Source organism: Carassius auratus, chromosome 9, assembly GCF_003368295.1.
Source record: "Carassius auratus strain Wakin chromosome 9, ASM336829v1, whole genome shotgun sequence".
Lineage (NCBI taxonomy): Eukaryota > Metazoa > Chordata > Actinopteri > Cypriniformes > Cyprinidae > Carassius > Carassius auratus.
In genome coordinates, this window is record NC_039251.1 from 33,488,294 (window position 1) to 33,511,034 (window position 22,741).

Sequence of the window (22,741 nt, forward strand, 5' to 3'; positions counted from 1 at the left end):
TCTAGGGTCGCGTTGGTTTGTGAGTGCCTGAGCAGCCCACCTGGGCAGAGGCTTTACCCCGAGCACACACACACATCTGGAGCCATGATCTCAAGACCAGGCAACACAGGCCACGATCAGACATCTGACACTGATGTGGATGGAGCGATAGACAGGACTCGTCTGATGCAACCTGACACACAACAGCTGTGTTGTGTTGTTTTGTCTTATTTATTTATTTATTTATTTTATTTATTTATTTGTTTTGTGTTTTGTATTGGTTTTGTTGTGTGTTTTGTTTTGTGTTTTGTTTGTGTTTTTATTGGTTTTGTTTTGTTTGAGTTTTGTATTTGTTTTGTTTTAAGTATTTGTTTTGCATTATGTTTTAGTATTGGTTTTAGGTTTTGGTTTTGTTTTAGTATTGGTTTTGTGTTGTTTTTGGACTCATTTTGTTTTGTTTTTTGCTTTTAAAATATTTTTTTTTTACAGATCTTAAATTGCCGTTCATTCTACAGTGCAGAATTTGAAGCAAAATTGTTTGCTTTGGTGGAAATAATAGCACAACTGAAGATGTATATAATGATAACAATTTGTATGATCTCGGGTCCAACTAATTTTTACACAAAAGAGTTTATACATTTTTTTAACATTTGTATTTATTTATTTGTTTGTTGCTGTTTCTTTTTTTTTTTTTAAGAAAGAAAATTGTTAGTTCAAGCTCTGGATAATAAAAGTAGCTGTGGTTAAAAACCTTTACACTTTGTTTGCACTTACACACATACGTTTTCCTCTCTTTCTTCACAGACCTGCGTATCATTACACACTATAACATTAATCCACGAGCGTTAAAGTGAAAATGACACAGAGCAGATATTCCTCGTCAGTCGGCATGGATAATAACAGCCGCTTATCATGTTAGCTCCTCCTCGACTCAAACACGTATGTAATAAGTGCAGCGGTACAAGAGGAGAGGGGAAGTGTGAAAGGTCAGCCGTCAGTTTTAATACGAGCTGTGCACTTCTAATGAAATGCTGGTTGCAATATGTGTTGAATATGAATGCATTAATTCCTTAAATGCCTCTCCGATTTTCGTGCCTCTGCCTTTTATAGGAAGGATAATTTGACAGCAACCCCCAGACCAGCTTTGACAGCTCTGAGCAGAGCGGACCAACACCTGCGTCCAGCCAAGCATCACCACCCCATCCTCCACTTCTCCTCTCATCCTCCCACACGCTCACAAATGAACTGTCACCTCATTACTGTGCCTGATGCAAAATAATCAGCTTCCAAATTAGCATGGGCCACTCTGCTCTCAGCCTCTCTCTCTCTCCGTCTCTCATCATGCGGCGTGCTCCAGTGAAGGTGCTGTTTGAATATGCATCTCCGAGCATTTCCATGCGGCGCTCCGCAGGGACGGCACGCGGAGGACGAGCAGCTCGCTGCATTAGCATGGCTGGGAGTGTGGAATGGGGTCCTGGAGGGTTTGGGGTCCCTGTGCAGATGCTCCGGCCCACTTGTTCATTACAACTGCATTTCATCAGCTTGATGATGTCCACATGTCAATTGAGCGAGAGGATTTTACACACAAAAGAGCCTGTGGGAGCAGGACTACAGCAACTAATCAGCTGATTATCATAACTCAGACTCCTACTGAGACAAGGGAGAGAGAGAGAGAGAGAGAGAGAGAGAGAGAGGAGATGAGATGAGGACAGTCAGATGGATCCCCTGCTCTTTTATGAGTTAGGCTCAAAGCATGAGCTGATATTCACAGCACATGTGCAGCATGACTTGAAAGCACAGCATTCAAACTTCCCATACAGATCATTAGCATGTAGCAAGTTTTTGGCAAGTGTTATGATATTCTAAATCCTTATGCAATAAAATGTTGTTTTGTTGGGTTACACTTTATTTCAAGCAGTCCTTGTTACACATGTTACATGTATTTACTATTATAATAGCAATTAATTATGCGTAATTACATGCAAATAACCATAAGTCTAACCTTAAACATAGTGTAAGTACATGTAGTTAATCAATATTACTCAGTACACACACTGTAACAAGGACAGCTTAAAATAAAGTGTAACGTATGTTAACGTAAATAAAGTGTTTTGCTCTCTTTTCAGTAGGCTATTATTAGTTTTGGAATAGATACTTTTTGAAATGTTTTAAATGCCCTTAATGTCACTTTTGATCAGTTTAATGTATCATTGCTGAATATAGACTTTAATAACAATTTTACTGACACCTTTTTAACCTTTTCACCTTTAATTTACATCTCAGTTTTCTAACTGCTTTTGCTAGTTGTCTATTGTGTTGGAGGACGTTCTTATTATAGAGAGCATTTTACTGGATGAAGTTTGCATATTGCATATCCGGAGTCAGAGCTCATGGACAGACTAAAAGCAACAATACTGATTCCAAATGGTCTTTTAGTTTGATCGTTTTAAATTGTGACAACACAAGGTCATGGGTTCAAATCCCAGGGAATCCAATGTACCTTGAATGCAATGTAAATCGCTTTGGATAAAGCCGCCCGCCAGTTGAATATGTAACAGCATCACAGAGCGACATATGCCTCACCCAGAGTGATATGCAAACTCCTGTGTGACAAAGGGGTCAAGATGCAAATGTATGACATTGCATTATGTCCCAACAGTAGCATATTGAACTACATAATAAAAACAATGTACCTCCTGCAGAGATTTCTTTGCAGCCTTGGCTCACCTGATACCCTATAAAAGATAGGACATGGGCAAAGAAATTATAATTAATTAAATAAATTGTCATTTTGTGCAGAGTGTAAAATGTAAAGATCTGATACTTTAGTTAGTAAGTAAAAAGAAATCTGATTGGGCATGGCACATTTTATAAATGAAATTAAATCAGAAGGGTTTGCAATAGAAGGAAGTATATATATATACAAAATTATTTATTTTGAGAGCCTATTTGTAATTTATTATATACATTTGTAATACTATTGTATTGGTCAGTATGGTGTCCGGTCCTGATCAGAATGCAATCTTAATGAGCCTATACTCTCTCGTAGTAGAGCGAGAATACATTTAAAGAGATATTTCCCCTTTAATTAGTATGTCATAAATGTCCAGACGGCCTTTTGGAAAATCAAATGTTTGACCTGGTATTTATATGCATCGTGTGTGTATGATTGTTAGTCAATCTGGGATTCCTCGTGGCATAATTCATGTAGAATCACCACATTCCTCTTTCCAGGCATGCAAAGGGCACGTCTGTCTGAACTCTCTTTGTGTCTTTCTCTCTCACACACATATAAACACACACACACACACACACACACAACCCAGAGATTCCCCTGTACATGCACACACTCTCACACGCATGCCTACGTGAACATAAGCCACTCAACACATGCTACACAACACAAGCCAAATCATCTGAGAGTCGCAGGCCCAATTATAAAATCTGCAATCTGCATTGTTCCTGGAGCCGCTGGATCAATGCACCGCAGGCATGTGCACATCGCCGCTTCTAATGATGCCTTTCTGGGGCTCAGGCTCACACACTGCATAGTAATCTTCAGCTAATTAACTCTATAATGCTCAAGCAAGCTTTCTCAACTCTGCGGTCCCGGCGAGAGCACACCACTCGTATTCATTTCAGTGTTCAGGTCCATTCTTACCACTCACATAATTACACACAGATGATCAGGCCAGGAAGACAATCACTATATTGGGATTTACAATATGAGCTCAATTAATTACTTGATCAGAAACTCACTATTATTGATTTGTGAGTCTAGATTCAAGCTCAGTACTTGAGTGTAGAGGTTTTTTTTTTTTTAAATGAATAAAATTTAAATTTATACATACATGAAATGTTTGAAATTAAATGTTCTGTTTTGTTTTGTGGATAAACTCTTGCTCCATCTGTAAAGCTGTAAAATGTGAAAATGTGTTTGTTTGTTTCCTTCTGATTTGATGAGAAGCATTTTTTAATTTGCCTGAAAAATTTCATATTTTATTTCTATAATTTGTAGTATTATTATTATTATTATTATTATTATTATTATTATTATTGAGAAGCTGAATGCTTAAACACGTGAAAAATGAAGAATGCTTAAACTCATAAATGTTTTGTTTTGTTTTGTGGAAAAGCTTTAAGCTGCCTGATACATGCCATAACATGTTTTTATTATTATTATTATTATTTAGAAGCTGAATGTTTTGTTTTGTTTTGTTTTGTTTTGGTTTGGTTTGTTTTGTTTTGAAGCTTTTTCTCATCTGACTACTGAATGCTTAAACTTATAAATGTTTTTTGTTTTGTTTTGTTTTGCTTTGCTTTTTCTCACCTGACTGCTGAACGCTTAAACTTATAAATGTTTTGTTTTGTTTTGTTTTGTTTTGTTTTGTTTTGTTTTGTTTTTTGTTTTGTTTTGTTTTGTTTTGTTTTGTTTTGTTTTGTTTTGTTTTGCTTTGTTTTGCTTTTTCTCACCTGACTGCTGAACGCTTAAACTTATAAATGTTTTGTTTTGTTTTGTTTTGAAGCTTTTTCTCGTCTGACTGCTGAACGCTTAAACTGATAAATGTTTTGTTTTGTGAAGAAGCTTTAAGTAAAAGATAGTTTCAAGTACTATCAAATTATTTTACTAACCCTAACAGTCTACTAATACTCTAATGAGCGTTAGTTGACATGTCGCTGCAAAGTTACTTATAGCTAGTAAAATGTCTAATTTGGTGATGCAGTTATAACTATGGGGAAGTTGATGCGTTTGCTAAGGGTTTATCCATGAGATTCACTTTACTGCAGAGATTAGTTTAGTATTGATCATTGTTTATATGTGAATAAAATCCCAAATGGATAAATGGATTCAATGGATGAACAAAAATAATAAGAGAATATTGCAAATATCTTTGTTTGTTTTTTCCGAAGATGAACGAAAGTCTTAAAGGTTTTCACTGACATGTTAGTGAGTAAATGTGAGATGGAAATTTCCCTTTATGGCTCACCATGCCAGACATTTTTCAACAGTATACAGGTGTTACACATTTTGTGTATGTAAAGTCACAACATTCTCTACAAAGACACACTCGCTGTATTTTTGGGTGCCCTCGTGTACTTTTGCTTCCTTGGATGAATCCACAGGGATCCACACACACACTTGTTCTCACCTGGGAAGTATTAGACCAGCGTGAGTCTCACAGGTGCAGGAACGCTCACCTCTGCAAAGCCTAAATCATTATCTTACCCCCTTAAAGAAAAGGTTGGGCTTTTGAAACAGCAGAGCCTTCAAACCCAGTCATAATCAGAGAGATTGGTGCTTTTTTTTGGTTGGTTGAAAATGTCTTTTTTTTACCTTTTCTTTTTGATAATTCTGTGTGTTTCTGAAGATCTGCCATACCTCAGCCGCTGAATTTGGTGAGTGTGCCCTCCCAGCTAATGTCTCTCGTGTTTAACGTGCGTCCGATCGGTCTTTGTCTGGCTTTGGGAGAGGTTAATACCGTCTGCTACCTGACAGCACATCTACCTGAGGCGAGCCTCACATACCTGCCTGACAGAATGATGGACTGCCAAACAACACTTCCTCTTCTTCTCTCTCGTTTCCTCACTTCTCCCTGACCATACATTCAGAGAGAGTGAGTGAATGACGTGTATGCCTCTGTCAGTTCTTCCTTTCAGTTCTTTTCCTTCTTTTATTCCATCTCCTTCTTCTCATAAGTATATATCCAGCTGGGATCGCTGATAAAGGGTCTTTCAGGAGCCGTGAGCAGGGGGAAAATTAAAGTGGGGTTGGGGGTCTGACCCACCGTTCAGGTTTGAACTCCAAAGGAAACTAAAACAAACGGTTTTAAAGGGGTTTTATGAAGTAGAGAAAAGTGAGAAGTGTTTTAAGTAATTGTTGTTCTTTTCAACATTATATTAATTAAGGAACCATTTAAAAAAAAAAAAAAAAAAGTTGCCCTACTACCAAACATGAAATAAAGTGTTTACATTTTTAGATTGTAAGATGTAATATTTCATAGCACTTAAACATTTTGTTTATTCGTTATTTTTTATATTGTAAAAGTATATTTTCCTTTTATAAAAGAAAATTGTTCATATGTATAAGCTTGTCTTTAGACTATAGGATTAGATTTAAGTTGTTTTCTGTAGTTTTAGCTGTTTTAAAATAGTTTTATTATTATTATTTAACATGGTGTCTTTCAAAGCACAGCGAGATCTTTTAAGGTGAGCACTGTCAGTTTCACAAAATCAGCCACTAGATTTAATATCAGCTCTTAAATATGAGCTAGTAATTACTGGTATTGGCCAAAACTATGTTGGTGCATTCCTTGTGTTCTGCTTAAAAAAGTCCTTCAAGATAGTCGATGTTTGACTAAGTGTTTTAGTGTTTACCAAAAAATTTACCTCCAAAAAATCTTATCAAAAGTAGTTTTTTCTTTTAAGGCTCTTCACAAGGTTCTTCTTCTTTCCAAATGTCTGCAGTGCACAGAAGTCTATGATGAGTATCAAACAATGCTAAAGACATCTCATTGGCAATTCAAAACAAGGAGGCAAATGTACATTCGGAGGCTAAAAGCTCTGTCGTGAGTCTTGTGAAAGGGCCTTTAATGTTTGAGCGATTGTCGGAGATGAAATACTGCATGAAGATCTTTAAACTGTTCTTTTATCTCTTCAGTCAGCCTTGAGCTGTGCTTTTGATAGCAGGAGGTTTTGCGAATCCACTTAAGTAGTGCTGAGAGAGTGTAACAGATCAGAGAGACAGATAAACCCCAGACGTCCCGCGACCTGCCACTCACCGTGACCCCTCCGCCTGTGACAGCCATGTCAAAAGAGTCAGACGGCTCGATATCCTCACACGCTGCATAAGTAGCTATTATAGTGTGTTTGTGCGAGGGACAGGTTCACGAGAGCCTCTCTAAATTAAGGAACCACTGGGATTTTGAGAGGAGGGAAACAGCGGGGCACCATCAAAGATGGCTACCCAGGCAATTTAGGATGTGACTTATTTCCCACAAATCCCAGCTCCAGCGAGCTGTGTGGGTGTTTATGTGTGTGTCCTTTACTCAGAGTGTGATGCAACCTTTCCTCTTAATAATATGCAGGGTGAGTGTAATGATTAGGGGATGTTGGGATAATGGGGCGTCCCTCTCTGCTCTGATACTCACTCGTGGACAACCACACACTGTCACATCCACACAAGGAGAGGAGGAGATGGGTAAGTGTTTACGTGAGGCTTTATTAACATAGGACTTTTAACAGAGCAAGTAAGTGTGGTCACAGACGATGAATCTTCAAGCACTGATCAAATAGGTGAGTTCAAGCACAAGGCTAGGCCAGACAACAAAGAGTCACTTCCCTTAATCGCTGTGTCTGAATCTCCACAGAGTCACAATATGATCCACAAGAAGCAGGCAGAAGATCCATAAGAGCGTCCATGCAATCTCGATTCCAGCCGGTGAGTGAATGAGTGAGGTGAGTATTTAAAGGTGTGGTGATTGCTGGTGCAGGTGCAGGTAATCAGTATTCAGGTGACTGTTCACGTGAGCGGTGCATGGGAGATTGAGTGGATGGTGACTGGCAATGGTGACTGGGGCTGAGGGAACGAGCTGAGGGTGTGACACACACACTATATACACTCATCCTCTCGCTTTAGTTATCACTATTAATAATCTAACATTGAGAGAATAATTATTATTTAACAGCTGAATAAAAAAAGCTTTCCATTGACATATGGTTTGTTAGAATAGGACGATATTTGGGCGAACTTTTTGAAAATCTGGAATCTGAGGATGCAAAAAAAACATCAAATTATTGAGAAAATGTACTTTAAAACTGTGCATTGAATACTTAGCAATGCATTTTACTTATATATATATATATATATATATATATATATATATATATATATATATATATATATATATATATATATATATATATACATATACAGAAGGAATTTTAACAAATATCTTCATGGAACATGATCTTTACTAAATATTTTAATGATTTTTGGCATAAAAGAAAAATCTATAATTTTCACCCATGTTATACAAATATCACATATTGCTTATTAATTAAATATAATTACACACTAAAGTTTCTACAAGTGAACAAATTGCGAAGTGAGAAATTAAGCAAACAGTTTTACTTTTCTAACATCTGCTCTGGCTTTTGGGGAAACAAACAAAAATCATTTTATTTGTTTGCGGAGCTCATTCGACAGAGATGTGAGTGTGTCCGCTGATGGTGAGATTTGGTGAGGTTTGGTGAGGTTTGAGGAGGTGTGGCAGATCCACAGTCACAGGTCCACATGTTCCTAAACGCAGGCAACTATAACCATAGAGATGTGCAACAACTCCTCGAAGGAGAAAGCCAAGACTTTACTTCTCTCTCTCTCTCTCTCTCTCTCTCTCCATGTCTCTCTTTCTCTCTGTCAGCAGTATTTCCGTGTGGGGAGAGGGGCTGTTCTGCTAGTACTGTCCTGTCCTCTGTAAATAAGGTGTCCTCATTCTGTCGCGAGGAGGAAAAGGAGCGTTTGACTACAATGGGCTATTATTGGCCATCATAGAGATGAGACAGACTCTCAGGGGAGCACAGCGCACTTTTATGAACTGGAAACGTCGGCTGCGTCTCACTCTGTCTCTCTCCCTGCGGCTGCTGTGTTTTTCTTCACCGGGGCTTGTGGAGGTACGCTGATGTCTGGAAGCAGGAAGACAAAGATTTCACACTCCCAGTGCTTCCTCTGTTTCACCATAACAGAGTGGGAAAACTTTGGAGACGTTTGTAACGGTGCTAGAATAAGTCTGACAGAATGAACATCAGACAGACAACACATGCTCATCTCACATCATTGTCTCATGTTTTGATGATTTAGTTTTTTTTTTATTATTATTTACATCATGTAAATGTTTTAAAAAAATAGGACACCAGAATGCAAACCTCTTTTTCTTGCACACATATAAAAAATGTATTAATTAATTATATTCTATAAAATATTTGTAAAAGCAGAAATGTAGAGCTTTTAATTTCACTGATGTGCTTGTATGAATTATTGCAGGATTTTTTTTATTATTATTTTTTTATCTGTAACATTAACTCATTCTTTCTGTTTTCCATAAATTAGCTTTTAGTGACTTGTTATTAAATTTGTTATACGCCTTATATTACCAAAGTTATGTTTGGATAAAGCCTCAAAAGGATTAAACTAGGCACATTTTACCACACATAATGCGTAAGCCTTATACAGCGTATCTGAGGAGTTTTTCAGTGTAATGTATTTCCAGTACAGACTTCCATTGAAAGTGTATTACTCTGTATTATTTATTAACTTCTATCCCTCCATACTGTCAAACCCACAGCTCTCCTGTATGTTCGAGTCTGTCGAGGCCTCCAGTGTTTGTGAATCTGTATTTGTGAGTGTGGGGGTGTGTTGTCCTCGGTGGTCTCGGCCCCTGATAACTAGTCATGCCTGAAACACAACAGACTCTGCAACAGCGTCCGGAATCAGCAATGTGTTCCTTACAACACACAAACACAATCTGATCTGTTTCACAGACATTTAATATGCACACCATCACATACACATTATTTGCTTTCATTCTCCTTTTTTATTGCTTGTGCATATCATATCAAACACCAAACACAACACAATAATCCAAAAGAGGACTGTCTTCTTCTGTTTTTACATACAGTTAGTAATACATATTACAGTATAACCCTAAGCCACAGCCTAAACCTAACAAAACAGCAACTTTCTGTATTTTTACAACTAAAAAAGATTATAATAAACTTTATTAATCTTATTTATTTCCTTTTTTTCTACAAACACACACACACACACACACACACACACACACACACATATAATATCAAATAATATCAAAAGCAATGTTGTAATATCTCCACTGTTTCTTCTTAGACATCAGTTAGATTCAATTGAAAGCAAATAATGGCTTTAGTTTATTTGCAACTTCTTGGGTTTCCCCAACGGTTCCCTTTGGTTGTCTCAAACTTTTCCAAGATACAAGAGTTTGCAAACACAAGTCAGATTTCAATGTGAAAGTGAAACATTTTAGATCAAATTTCCCAAAGACAAAACTATCTGAATATCTGTCTTCATTTTATAGTGTGATACTTTTTGTACTAAGATTGTACGGAAACCTAAGTTTCATTTTGTTCATGTTTCAAATATTACATATTAAAGAACTAATACTTGAATAAAAAGCCCTATATAGTACCTCAAAATTATGATTAATAATAATAACACACCAAGTGCATGTCATTAATTGGAATAAGCCTATTATTTATGTAAATGCCTTTCAACATGAACGCTGTCAAATAAAGTGTGTCCCTATCTCTCCGCTATTTTTACTTTAACTCTAAAATCTCCTGAGCTGTGAAAGAGAAGCCTCTGGAAAATAACATTTCCAGAGATTTAGAATTGAACTGCTGTAATAGAGTGAAGATATAGGGTTAATTTCTCCATTAATGACTGGATCAAGTGTTCCAGAGAGCTGTGCAATAAGCTGAAATTTCCCATTAAAGTCTAAACTCTTCTTTTTGTCGTGTGCAACTGAACAGCAGTGTTTGGAGTGGGTAATTAGCATAGTATTAGTGGATCAGCGGAAGATAGTCGGAGAAGGAGGGGTAAATCTGTCCATCATGTCCCTCTCTCGCTCTCTCTGTCACTCCTCTGGGGTCTTCCCTCTGTTCTGAATGTTTGGAAGTTTTGCGGTTATTCCCAGGAGCGGAGCTGCTATCAAATCAAAGACTGGCATTGCAGCAGTGACCAGCCAACCTCTCTCTCTCTCTCTCTCTCTCTCTCTCTCTCTCTCTCTCTTTCTCTCCAGCCTATGCTTCCATCAGAAGAAAGTCAGTCTCACAGATGCACCGGTTAACAATGCCATCTCACTCACACACTCACACACACACGTCCCGCCCGTCAGAAGCGGGGGGAGGGTTCAGAACGGCGGCCTGACGAATGAGGGGAGCAGGTCCCCTGTGATTGGTGCGCTCTGAACATTGATGCCAGTCTCCATCTGTCATGATAGCCCCAGTGCTGAACCTTCAATCTGTCAGCCACTGCAGCAGCCCAGCGCTCACACTGATCTGGCCTGCTAAACACAGCTGACAACAGGCATTATCACAGCCAGAGAGAGAGAGAGAGAGAGAGAGAGAGAGAGAGAGAGGGAGAGAGGGAGAGGGAGAGAGGGAGAGGGAGAGGGAGAGGGAGAGGGAGGGAGAGAGGGAGAGGGAGAGGGAGAGAGAGGGAGAGAGAGAGAGTGGGTGGGAGAGAGGGAGGGAGAGGGAGGGAGAGAGAGAGAGAGGGAGGGAGAGAGAGAGGGGGGGGAGGGAGAGAGAGAGGGAGGGAGAGGGTGAGAGGGAGGGAGAGAGAGAGAGAGAGGGAGAGGGAGAGGGAGAGAGGGAGAGGGAGAGAGAGAGAGAGAGAGAGAGAGAGGGAGTGAGAGAGAGAGAGAGGGAGAGAGGGGGTGGGAGAGAGGGAGGGAGAGGGAGAGAGAGAGAGAGAGAGGGAGGGAGGGAGAGATGTGTTAATTGTGGGCGGAGATGTAAACTGTCACCTCTCATCGGATTGAACAGCGCGTCCTCAGATTTTTTCGACCCCTCTGTGGGTATGACTGAGAGCAGCTGCTTTGATAAACAGATGGAAATGTTTAGGTTCTTGGCCTTTGTTATTTGGGAAAAGAGAGCTGCAAATGCTGACGGGCCAGAATGTGTGCGGAAGAACCAAGTAAAGCGAAGACCTCCAGGAACCCGACTAATTTAAGAGCGATTAAGAGTCTGTCCATATTTGGAATTAAAGAATTTTTTTTTTTAACAGTATTATGATAAAAAATAATAATAAAGAATGAAAGAAAAGCCATTATGAAAGCAGTACTTAATTATAAGTGCTGCCATTGTGATTTATTAGTATTTAGTACTTCATAATAATACATTACATTAAAATATTCAATTTAATTTGTTTCAAGTTTATTTGTATAGCGCTTTTTACGATACAAATCATTGCAAAGCAACTTTACAGACAATTCAGTAGTAGCTTATAGGTGGTGATCAGTTTATTTGCAAATGACAGGAATTTTCAGAAACATTTATACCAGAAATAGTCAGCCAGACGATGAACACTATTAACAGCAATTATAATGTGATTGCATAGTAAGTAGAAATATTTGTTAGTTCTGTTGTTGATTCAGGGTTAGCATCATCTGAGGTCCTCTGAGGGTCAGCATCATCTCTTCTCAGGTGTTCTGGATCCAGACTGGAGCTTGTGTAAATGTAAATCCTGTGGCAAAACATAGAAACAAATAGAGACATCATTAGCATAGCTGCTGATCCAACAAAGTCAAATTAATTAGTTTAACCCAAGCTGAAGAATAAGAATGCACATTTGATCAGATGCAACTATACTCACAATTTAAGAGATGCATTATGTGAATGCTTGGCGAAAGAGATGTGTTTTTAATCTAGATTTAAACAGAGAGAGTGTGTCTGAACCCCGAACATTATCAGGAAGGCTATTCCAGAGTTTGGGAGCCAAATGTGAAAAAGCTCTACCTCCTTTAGTGGACTTTGCTATCCTAGGAACCACCGAAAGTCCAGCGTTTTGTGACCTTAAGGAGCGTGACGAATTATAACGTGGTATAAGGCTAGTTAGGTACGCAGGAGCTAAACCATTTAAAGCTTTAAAAGTAAATATAATAATTTGTAACTGATACAGAAGTTAATAGGTAGCCAGTGCAGAGACTGTAAAATTGGGGTAATATGGTCATATTTTCTTGACCTGGTAAGGACTCTAGCTGCTGAATTTTGGACTACCTGTAGCTTGTTTATTGACGAAGCAGGACAACCACCTAGAAGTGCTTTACAATAGTCCAGTCTAGAGGTCATGAATATATGAACTAGGTTTTCTGCTTCAGAAACAGATAACATGTTTCATAGCTTGGCAATGTTTCTAAGATGGAAGAATGCAATTTTTGTAACATGGGAAATATGATTTTCAAAAGACAAATTGCTGTCTAATATAACACCCAGATTTCTGACTGTAGAGGAAGTAACAGTACATCCGTCTAGTTAAAATACACTACATTTAAAAAAAAATGTGGAGTCTTTTGTTTTGTTTTCTTAGTTTATGACAAATCTTCTTTCACTTCCTACGGCTGCATTTATTTGATCAAAAATATAGTAAATACTTGTGTAAAATGTAAAATGTTTTTTTATTTTAATTTATTTTATTGTATTTATTTTGTTTATTTTAATGTAATTTATTTCTGTCATTTAAAGCTGAATTTTCAGCATCATTACTCCAGTCTCACAGCATCCTTCATATAAATGTATGTATTTATGTTTTGTTTATATTAAATGTAAATATTTTTAACATTACAAATTTCTTTACGGTCTTTTTTGATCAAATTAATTATTTTAATTATTTGCCAGTTAGCCCATAACTTTCAATTTAATTACAGTAAATGTGATTTTTATAATTTTTTCACAAGCTGAAGGACTGAAGTCTAAATTAATTTCCCTGGAAACTGACAGAATCACACATGGTGCTGCAAAAACTAAAGACCACAATATTTCTTAAAAATCAACTGAACGTTACATGCAGAATAAAACTCCTTGTTTTGGGGGGAATTTTTGTTGTTGTTGAAAATTCCATTTCATTTTTTTATTGGCATCTGTGGTTAAAGCTCTAATAATCCATAATTGTGCTCTGGGTGTGTGTGTGTGTGTGTGTGTGTGTGTGTGTGTGTGTGTGTGTGTGTGTGTGTGTGTGTGTGTGTGTGTGTGTGTGTGTGTGTGTGTGTGTGTGTGTGTGTACTTGTCTACCTATCTAACAGGGGACCATGGTGTCGTTACACACTCACCAACAGGGGACCTCAGAGCTAAGAGGGGACATTTTTCAGGTCCCCTGTTAGACATGCCTTAAATCATGCTAAAATCAACTGAAAAAGCCCCTGGTGAAGTTTTTTTAATTTTGACCAAGTGGGAACCTGGACGTGTGTGTGTGTTTAAACTCATTCTCAGCAGCGCCCCTGTAGGCCGGGGCAGGAACTGTAAGGGCAAATTCACACACGTCGTTCACACTCCTCTATTGTCTGAATGTCTGCTGTTCCAGAGAGACTCTGAGGCTCTGAGAGGAGATTGAACACAAACCAGCCTTTTAAACTCCTAAACTCTTCTAAACTCTTAAAACATTCATATTCTCAAACATCCAGGAGGACCACATTACAGTGAGGCAAAATAGTGTCTGAATTATTAGCATTATTATTTCACTCTAATGCTAAAAAAAGTTTTTTATATTTTTTACCCCAAAATTTTTTAACAGTGTATGTTGAATGTCAAGAACTGGTATTTTATTGTTATCATCAACATTGGCATTGCATGCACAGATAGTGAGAATGTGAAATATTGTTAAATGTAAGGTCAGCCAATCAGGCGTCACACTTCACCATCTAACAGGGGACCAGTGTGCTTTTTTTTTAATGCAACAATCAATATATAATTTTGAAAAACTGACATATTATAACCAAAAATTCCTCATAAAGTAGACTACTAGTAAATTTGATAAAAAATATTCTGCCAATAGACCTGACCATTTTTTGTTTAAGTGCTATCTGATATTATTAAGATGAATTTGTTCTGACAGTTTAACTCTGAGTTCTTGTCATCTTTTATTACCATTATCTAAACTATAGCAAATAAACTGTGATAGTGTGTGAAATGTTCAAGGTGTCTGAATAAATGTAGTTTTTACTGTATACATACACAATATACGTATATGTACTTATAATACTGACACATTGAGAAGTGTCATTATAGTTAGTTTGTTAGTACTTAGTTTCTTTATTTTTCAAATAATAATAATAGTAATAAAAAGTAGTAATATAATTAGAGTCAGCCAGCTGTCAAGGGCAGAGGTAATGCCTCTTATAATGAACTATATATATATATATATATATATATATATAGTATACATTTATTTGACATTTTCTTGGCTTAACCCCAATACACTTCTCAACGTATGAATGCAATCAAAACCCATTCCTGAGAAGGTCCTATCAGTGATGATAATTTGATCAGACAGATAGATGGATGGATGGATGGATGGATGGATGGATGGATGGATGGATAGTTAGATAGAATAGTGCTAATGTTGATCTGAACACGTAGGTCCCCTGTTAAATGGTAAACTGCGACATCTCTTTGGCTGCTTTGACATTTCTTGAAGATTTCATGTTAACTTTGAAAATATTCACTTGGCTAAATTTCTAAATCAATGTTACAATCAACATATATTGTAACATTATATTATCATCCTTGCCATAGCATTCAGAGATGGTGAGAATGTGAATTATTGTTAAATGTAAGGTCAGCCGATCAGGCGTCACACTTCACCATCTAACAGGGGACCAGTGTGCTTTACTCTAGAGAAATCACCACTACATGCACAGATCTGTTGCCGTGTATGTTTAGTATGTACAGTTTAGCCTGTGTGGAATTGTTTTTATTATTTGACTTTTTTTTGTTCAACACAAACAAAAATGACCCTCATTGGCCGATAAGAAACATCAAAGGAGGATTCGTTGTAGAGTGTCTGACAAAATGAATGTCTTGTAATGTATAATGTACGCTCAGCACCGCCGAGTGTTCCCGCGATCATTAAATCGAAACATGTACGCGTATTTAAAAGCAATTTTAATACCCCGCATTTTGAGAGTGACTCCCTGATGCGTGCAAACTAGGCTTCATAACATATCTAGACTGTTATTAGTATGTAGGCTATGACAGGTTTTGTAGTTGTCTATAGATCTGTTATCTTTCTCTATTTGAACTTTGAATATATAGAAAGCACTTATTGTTTCTACTTAATACGACTATTATGTTATTTGTTATGTGTTTATTTGTCTGTTCAGTTTGTGAAAAGGAGTTCACTTTCAGTCGGTCACTCTCAACATCACATCGGTGATGACTGACAAATTGTGATCCCAATTCTAGAAGCTCATAATTCATGTACGGTTCCAATGTCTGAAGAGACTCACATAAAATCATGCAGGAGAGAATCCAGTCAGTTGAACAAAACCTTTTACAGAGCTTGAGTGTTGTTGTTTTTACTGCATATGATAATTCATACTCAGAAAGTAGAACTGAAATTATATTGATTACAAGATGATTTTTCCAGTCAAACATTTTTAGACCAGTAGTTGGTCACTGAGATTCCTTTTTTTTATGTGTAAAAATCTTGTTTTGTGGCTTGAGTTAAGTGTTGGCATTAATGCTAATCAAATAATAAAAGGCGAGGAGAAAATAATTACATTAATTTCTCCAGTAAAGCATAATGATTAGTTTGTGTTAATTTACACCAACAAAACAAATTTACAGGTTTAAAAGAGCAGAAAGAGCTCTTTAAGGTAACAATTGCATGTCGATACTTCTGACAGTAAAGAGTGCATGTGTTAGATAAAATGAGTTTGGTCCCCAGTTAGATGGTGATGTGTGACGCCTGTTAGACTGAATCACCTCTTCTTACATCACAGACACTTTAACATTATATGTTAAGTTAAAAAACAATATTATATGTTAACTTAAGAAACAAAATTATATGTTAACTTAAGAAACAACATTATATGTGAACTTAAGAAACAATATTATATGTTAACTTAAGAAACAATATTATATGTGAACTTAAGAAACAATATTATATGTTAACTTAAGAAACAATATTATATGTGAACTTAAGAAACAATATTATATGTTAGCTTGCTGCATTGAAAAATTTCAGTTGAGTTCAGTAAAACACCTTTTAACTATGCCACTTTAGCTGTTTAACACTGACATTTTCCAGAGGCTCAATTGTTTTATGGTATTATCAGCATTGCCATTATATTCAGAAATAAATAAATACATAAAAGTAATTTGTTAAATGTAAAGGCAACCAAACAGATGACGTCATACTTCACCATCTAACTGGGGACCGGTTTGATCTTGGAGGCCAATTTGTGCATTTTTTAATAGATAGATAGATAGATAGATAGATGGATAGATGGATAGATGGATAGATGGATGAATAGATGGATAGATGGATGGATGGATGGATGGATAGATAGAACAGATAGATGGAATAGTGCTAATGTTGATCTGAACACGTAGGTCCCCTGTTAAATAGTAAACTGCGACATCTCTTTGGTAGCTTTGACATTTCTTCAGAATTTCATGTTGGCTTTGAAAATATTCAATTGGCTAAATTTCTAAATCAATGTTACAATCAACATATATTGTAACATTATATTATCATCCTTGCCATAGCATTCAGAGATGGTGAGAATGTGAAATATTGTTAAATGTAAGGTCAGCCGATCAGGCGTCACACTTCACCATCTAACAGGGGACCAGTGTGCTTTACTCTAGAGAAATCACCACTACATGCACAGATCTGTTGCCGTGTATGTTTAGTATGTACAGTTTAGTCTGTGTAGAAATGACCATGCAGTAGTGAACAAAATGGAGACCTCAACTTGGAAACATTGAAATGAACTGATTTTGTTCAAGTGAAAAAAATTTTTGAACATCATTGAACCAAATTTACACTTCAGTTTTCACCAACAAAACTTTTGACATTGTATGGGTAAAAGCAGCAGAAAGAGCTCTTTAAGGTAACAATTGCAGGTCAGTACGTTTAATAGTAAAGAGTGCATTTGTTAGATAAAATCAGTTTGGTCCCCAGTTAGATGGTGATGTGCGATACATGTCTGGCTGATTTGCCCTTTCTCGAATAACAAACACACTATAAAGATTCTGGAGCTTAAAACTCAACAATTCTATTACTGACGAATACTGTTCAATTTAAAGGGTTTATCGTGGACTACGGTGTTTATAGTTTTTATTCGTTTAATACGCAAATTTTACATTATTTCGAGTTTAATGAAACACAACTTTTTTTCTGTCAAAAACAATTTTGTTTGACATGAGTAGCATATTTTACTAACTATTCAGCAGATGTTGTAAGAAATGCTTGAAAAGAATCTTACATTTCATCTTAAAATCTTAAATTTAATTTTAACAACAGTTTGTAAGTAAAAGTTCTTAATGTCAGTTTACAGTTAACCCTTGGCGTCAATTTTTAGTTTGTCCATTTAGTGCAGTTTTTCCATGTGCAGGGTATTTCACTGGTTTCATTAAGATACATTTGCATCAACAGACGCTGTGGACAGGGACATTTATTACGTCAGTTTTGATGTCTTTTATCTCAAACTCAATTCAGCTGTATTTTATGATGACTGTGTTTATGGAGTGGAATTATTTTCAGCAATTAATACCTCAATGTTGAAACTTTTCACAGAAACTTATTGTATGACTTCAGAAGACTTTGAATACAACAAAAATATTTTTTAATACTTTTATAATCTTTCTTGGACTAAATGTCCATGAGTATGTGTACCCCAATATATTATTTCATCAGGAAATAACATTTGCCCATAGATTCTGCATATTGATGCTAAAGGTTTCTCATTCAAAGCCATGGAGCACCTGCATGTGGAGAAACAGTGTTTTCTGTCAATATGTGATCGGTTGAGAACGCTTGTACTGTTTAAGCAGTGTGGGAATAGACACAGAAGAGATTCTGTTAGAATGACTTAGGTCCCCAGTTAGATGGTGAACTGTGACGTCTATTTGGCTGATTTTGCCATGAGAAGCCTACTAAGTTTAATTCTATTTAGCCATTTTTTACATTATTTCTGAATGTAATAATGACATATGAGTTACACATATTATCTGTCTTTATACACAATTTTGACTATAATGTATATTAGTATATTACTTATATTACTAAAACTTACTTAAATTACTTTTCATTGTTCACTAGTAGTATTAATATGGTTTTATTTTTTTACCCTAAAATCTTTTTACAGTGTTTGTTGAACGGGTATTTTAGTGTTATGATCAACATTGGCGTTGCATACAGAGATAGTGAAGATGCTAAATGTAAGGTCAACCAGCATCACACTTGACCATCTAACAGGGGACCAGTGTGCTTTAGTTTAGTCACATCACTTCTACACTCTAAAAACTGATAAGTTGTGATTACTCCAATTTTTTTGTGGACAACAATTATCTAAAAAATATATTATATTAAGAATATTTAAGCAACTACATTTTTTTTAATTTAACTATACATTATAATAATTACATGAATTAATTTAGTCAAGTCAAGCTAAAAAGCTTTTTTTTTATGTTTTTATGTTTTTAATGTTTAAGTGCAGTGTACTTAAAACTGTTTATCATACATAATGTTTTTCATTTAGCAATTATTTTGGTACTTTATAAATTACAAATACTAACTAAAAAAAGAATCAAAAACTCAAAAAAATATTCAGCCTTTTTTAAACCGCACGATCTGTGTATTTCTGAATGTGAAACACTGGAAGATCATCTCATCACAGCTGCAGTGTTGCAGGACATTTCATTGTCCATGATAACACAATCAGCAGGAGAGGGGCTTGTGTCAGTGATGTCTCGCTCAATTCCTCCTGGAATAAGCACAGAGAGGAAAACTTTATCGTCAGAGACTAAAGTAGACATTAATATGTAATGCCAACAGAGTGGGGGGAACTTTAACATCAGAGCCCAGAAGAGTAATTCACCATGGGATCGTTCTAGAGTTGGGCGATATGGCCTAAAAAACAAACAAACAAAAAACTAATTTTTTCACAAAAAAATCTGATTTACAATTTTAATTGATTTTCCCCCTACTTAAAATCAATATTCAGATGACAAAGAAGTAGTTCCAAAGCAGTTAAAATGTCATTCTTTATAATTTAACAGTCAAATTTAAAACTGAGACAAGATATATATAAAAAGGCAGAATTACCTTAAAGCTGGAAAGACCTTATTGTTTTTAATACTAGCCCATCATGTATCTAACCATCCACTCAGCGTTCAGAGCTGTTCAGATTAAACTGCAGCTCCGCAGTGAAACAGTGTCATGGACGGAGGACAGAGCAAGTGGAAATATATTTTCTAGGCTATATTTTCCATCTTGTAATGCCACAGGTTTAGGTTATTTATTGATTGATTTAAATATAAATTATTTGTAATAGAGCAGACACTGTCTAACCATGTCTACACCGAACGTGAGAGTTGTGCCGTGCCCCGCTGAGCTAAAAGTGTGTCTAGACTTGATGACATCACACTACAGTGTCACATCATCTGAACGTAGTGTCAGTAAATTTGATCATAAACAGAACGAGCATCATTTCACTGATGGGGATCGTGTCGCATCCAGTGTAGACAACATCAGACACAAATATTGAAGCAGTTATGTTCATTTTTGAAAAACAATGTTTTTAATAAATAGCTAAATAAGCAAAAAATAATAAAAATAAGCAAGCAAGCGCAAGTTTGGGGGTTTGATTCCCCGGGAACACATGATATGTAAAAATTGACAGCCTGAATGCACTGTTAGTCGCTTTGGATAAAAGCGTCTGCTAAATGCATACATTTAAAAAAAGTTTTAGGCTGTGAGTGTGTGGAGTTTACACTGTAGAAAATAAATAGAAGCATTGTCAAGTTATGTTTACCACAGGCATTATTTTATTCATAAATTGAAAAACTCCATTAAAAAAAAACATATGAAAATCTCAAAGCAACCCGCAGCTCTGACGTCATAGTTCCACCACTCTTATTTCAGATCTATTATGGCACTTAATTCTTACATGTTATGTCCTAAAGAACATTTATTCTCACACATGTACACTGGGAAAGCATGAAGGGCTCCTTTCATGTTGACATCATGTAAAAAAAAACTATAATAATAAAAAAACGGTGATGGAGGCAGTTAGTGTTTGTGATTTGCCTTCACATGAAGATCAGACGTTTAGAATCTCATGAATATCTGTGAAATCCTGCAGGTCTCTGATATGGTGAAACCTAGAAAACCACAAAAACATAAAGTGTTTAACTGACAATGGAAAAGAGAAAGCCAAGTCTGTGTCCTGTTAAGTTAGGTTTTCTCTTCAGCTCAACAGAAGTTACCTGAAGTGTTGAGGCTCACTCTGTTATATTCAGCATCCAGCTCAGCCTGCAGTTTCAGAAAGATTGTAAAGGTTTACTACAAGTTTGTACATTTCTTTTGTAATTTTAATATATTACAATATTCATGTCTGTGTATAAGCTTAAACCTATTTTTGGATTAGTACTCTTAGAAGCTAGTTGTTTAAAAACAGACCAAACAAACACACGTTTACCAGGGCATTTCCCCCAAAAAAGCACTGTATGGCTAAGATGAGCATAGAAACATTTGACACCAAATGGTCTCAACAATCGATTTGCTCATAATGCTTTTGAGAAACGCAGCCCTGAACATCACCGTTAACATCAGTGACATTCAAATCTTTTAGTGACGAAATGCCAGCTAACATTAAGATTAGTGTCCTTCTTAGACGTTAACATCATACTGTAAGCAGTGATGCTGAAATAGAATCCAAATCTGTGCGCATTCAAAAGCGCTTGGGCGCTCTGTAAAAACAGCATTTCCCAAAAATAAAAACATCCCTTTATCCTGATATTCAATAAGACATTTTCACAATTGTTTTGATGTACTTACAAGTTGTTCCATAAGTTTGCTCCAGTCGCTTGTGATTATCCGCCGTGTTGAACGGATTCTTCTGAACGTCGATTAGAACAACAACGTGACGTCACAGAGTAAACTTAAAATTAATAATTTCAATAGAAAAGTCTACTCAAAACCCCACGTTAAGCCACACAAAAAAATAAAACAATTCCTCATTCAGAAAATGTAATTTTTATAAGTTGCATCAATGATTTAAAAGACTTTAAATGCGGTGTTCTTAATCTTTTTAAGTTAGTAGTACAGTTCAGGTTCAGACCTGTTGCTGTGTAAGTTTAGCATCTTCAGTTTAGTCTGTGTAGAAATGACCGTTCAATAGTGAACAAAATGGAGACCTAAACATTGAAACATATATATATATATATATATAGGCAGTTTTCCACAAGGTCATCAAACAACCGCAGTGAGAATATTTCATCAAGCACGGTGAGTAATGGCTTCTCCTACAATTGTTATTTGCACCTCTTGCCACATGTACAGTTTATCTATCTCTGTCGCTGATGAGGGATTCACATGTGATAAATGCAGGGAAACAGTTAGGCTGACAGAGAAGATTTCAGAATTAGAGACACGCATCCAAACTTTAATTGAGGACAGTAAGAATGTTAGGGCTCTAGATATGGCTTTGGATGCGTCTAGCTCAGGGATTCCTGTACATTGTCCGGTTCCAGCAGAGCCCCTGCAGCAGGGCAACTGGGTGACGGTGAGGCAGCGTAGTCGTGGGTCAAAACACCGCTCTTCTGTTCCGATCAAAACATTAAACAGGTTCTCCCCACTCAGTGATGCACCCACTGAGAAACCTGATGAAAGTGCTCTAGTTATTGGCGATTCTATTGTACGGAACGTGAATATAGAGACACCAGCCACCATAGTCAAATGTTTACCGGGAGCCAGAGCGCCTGACATCTTGGCAAATTTAAAAGTGCTGGCTAATGCTAAACGTAAATACAGTAAGATTGTTATTCATGCCGGCGCTAATGATGTTCGACTTCGCCAGTCGGAGATCATTAAAAATAACTTTAAAGAGGTGTGTGAACTTGCAAGCACGATGTCAGACACTGTAATATGCTCTGGTCCCCTCCCTGCTTACCGTGGTGATGAGATGCATAGCAGATTGTCATCACTCAATGGCTGAATGTC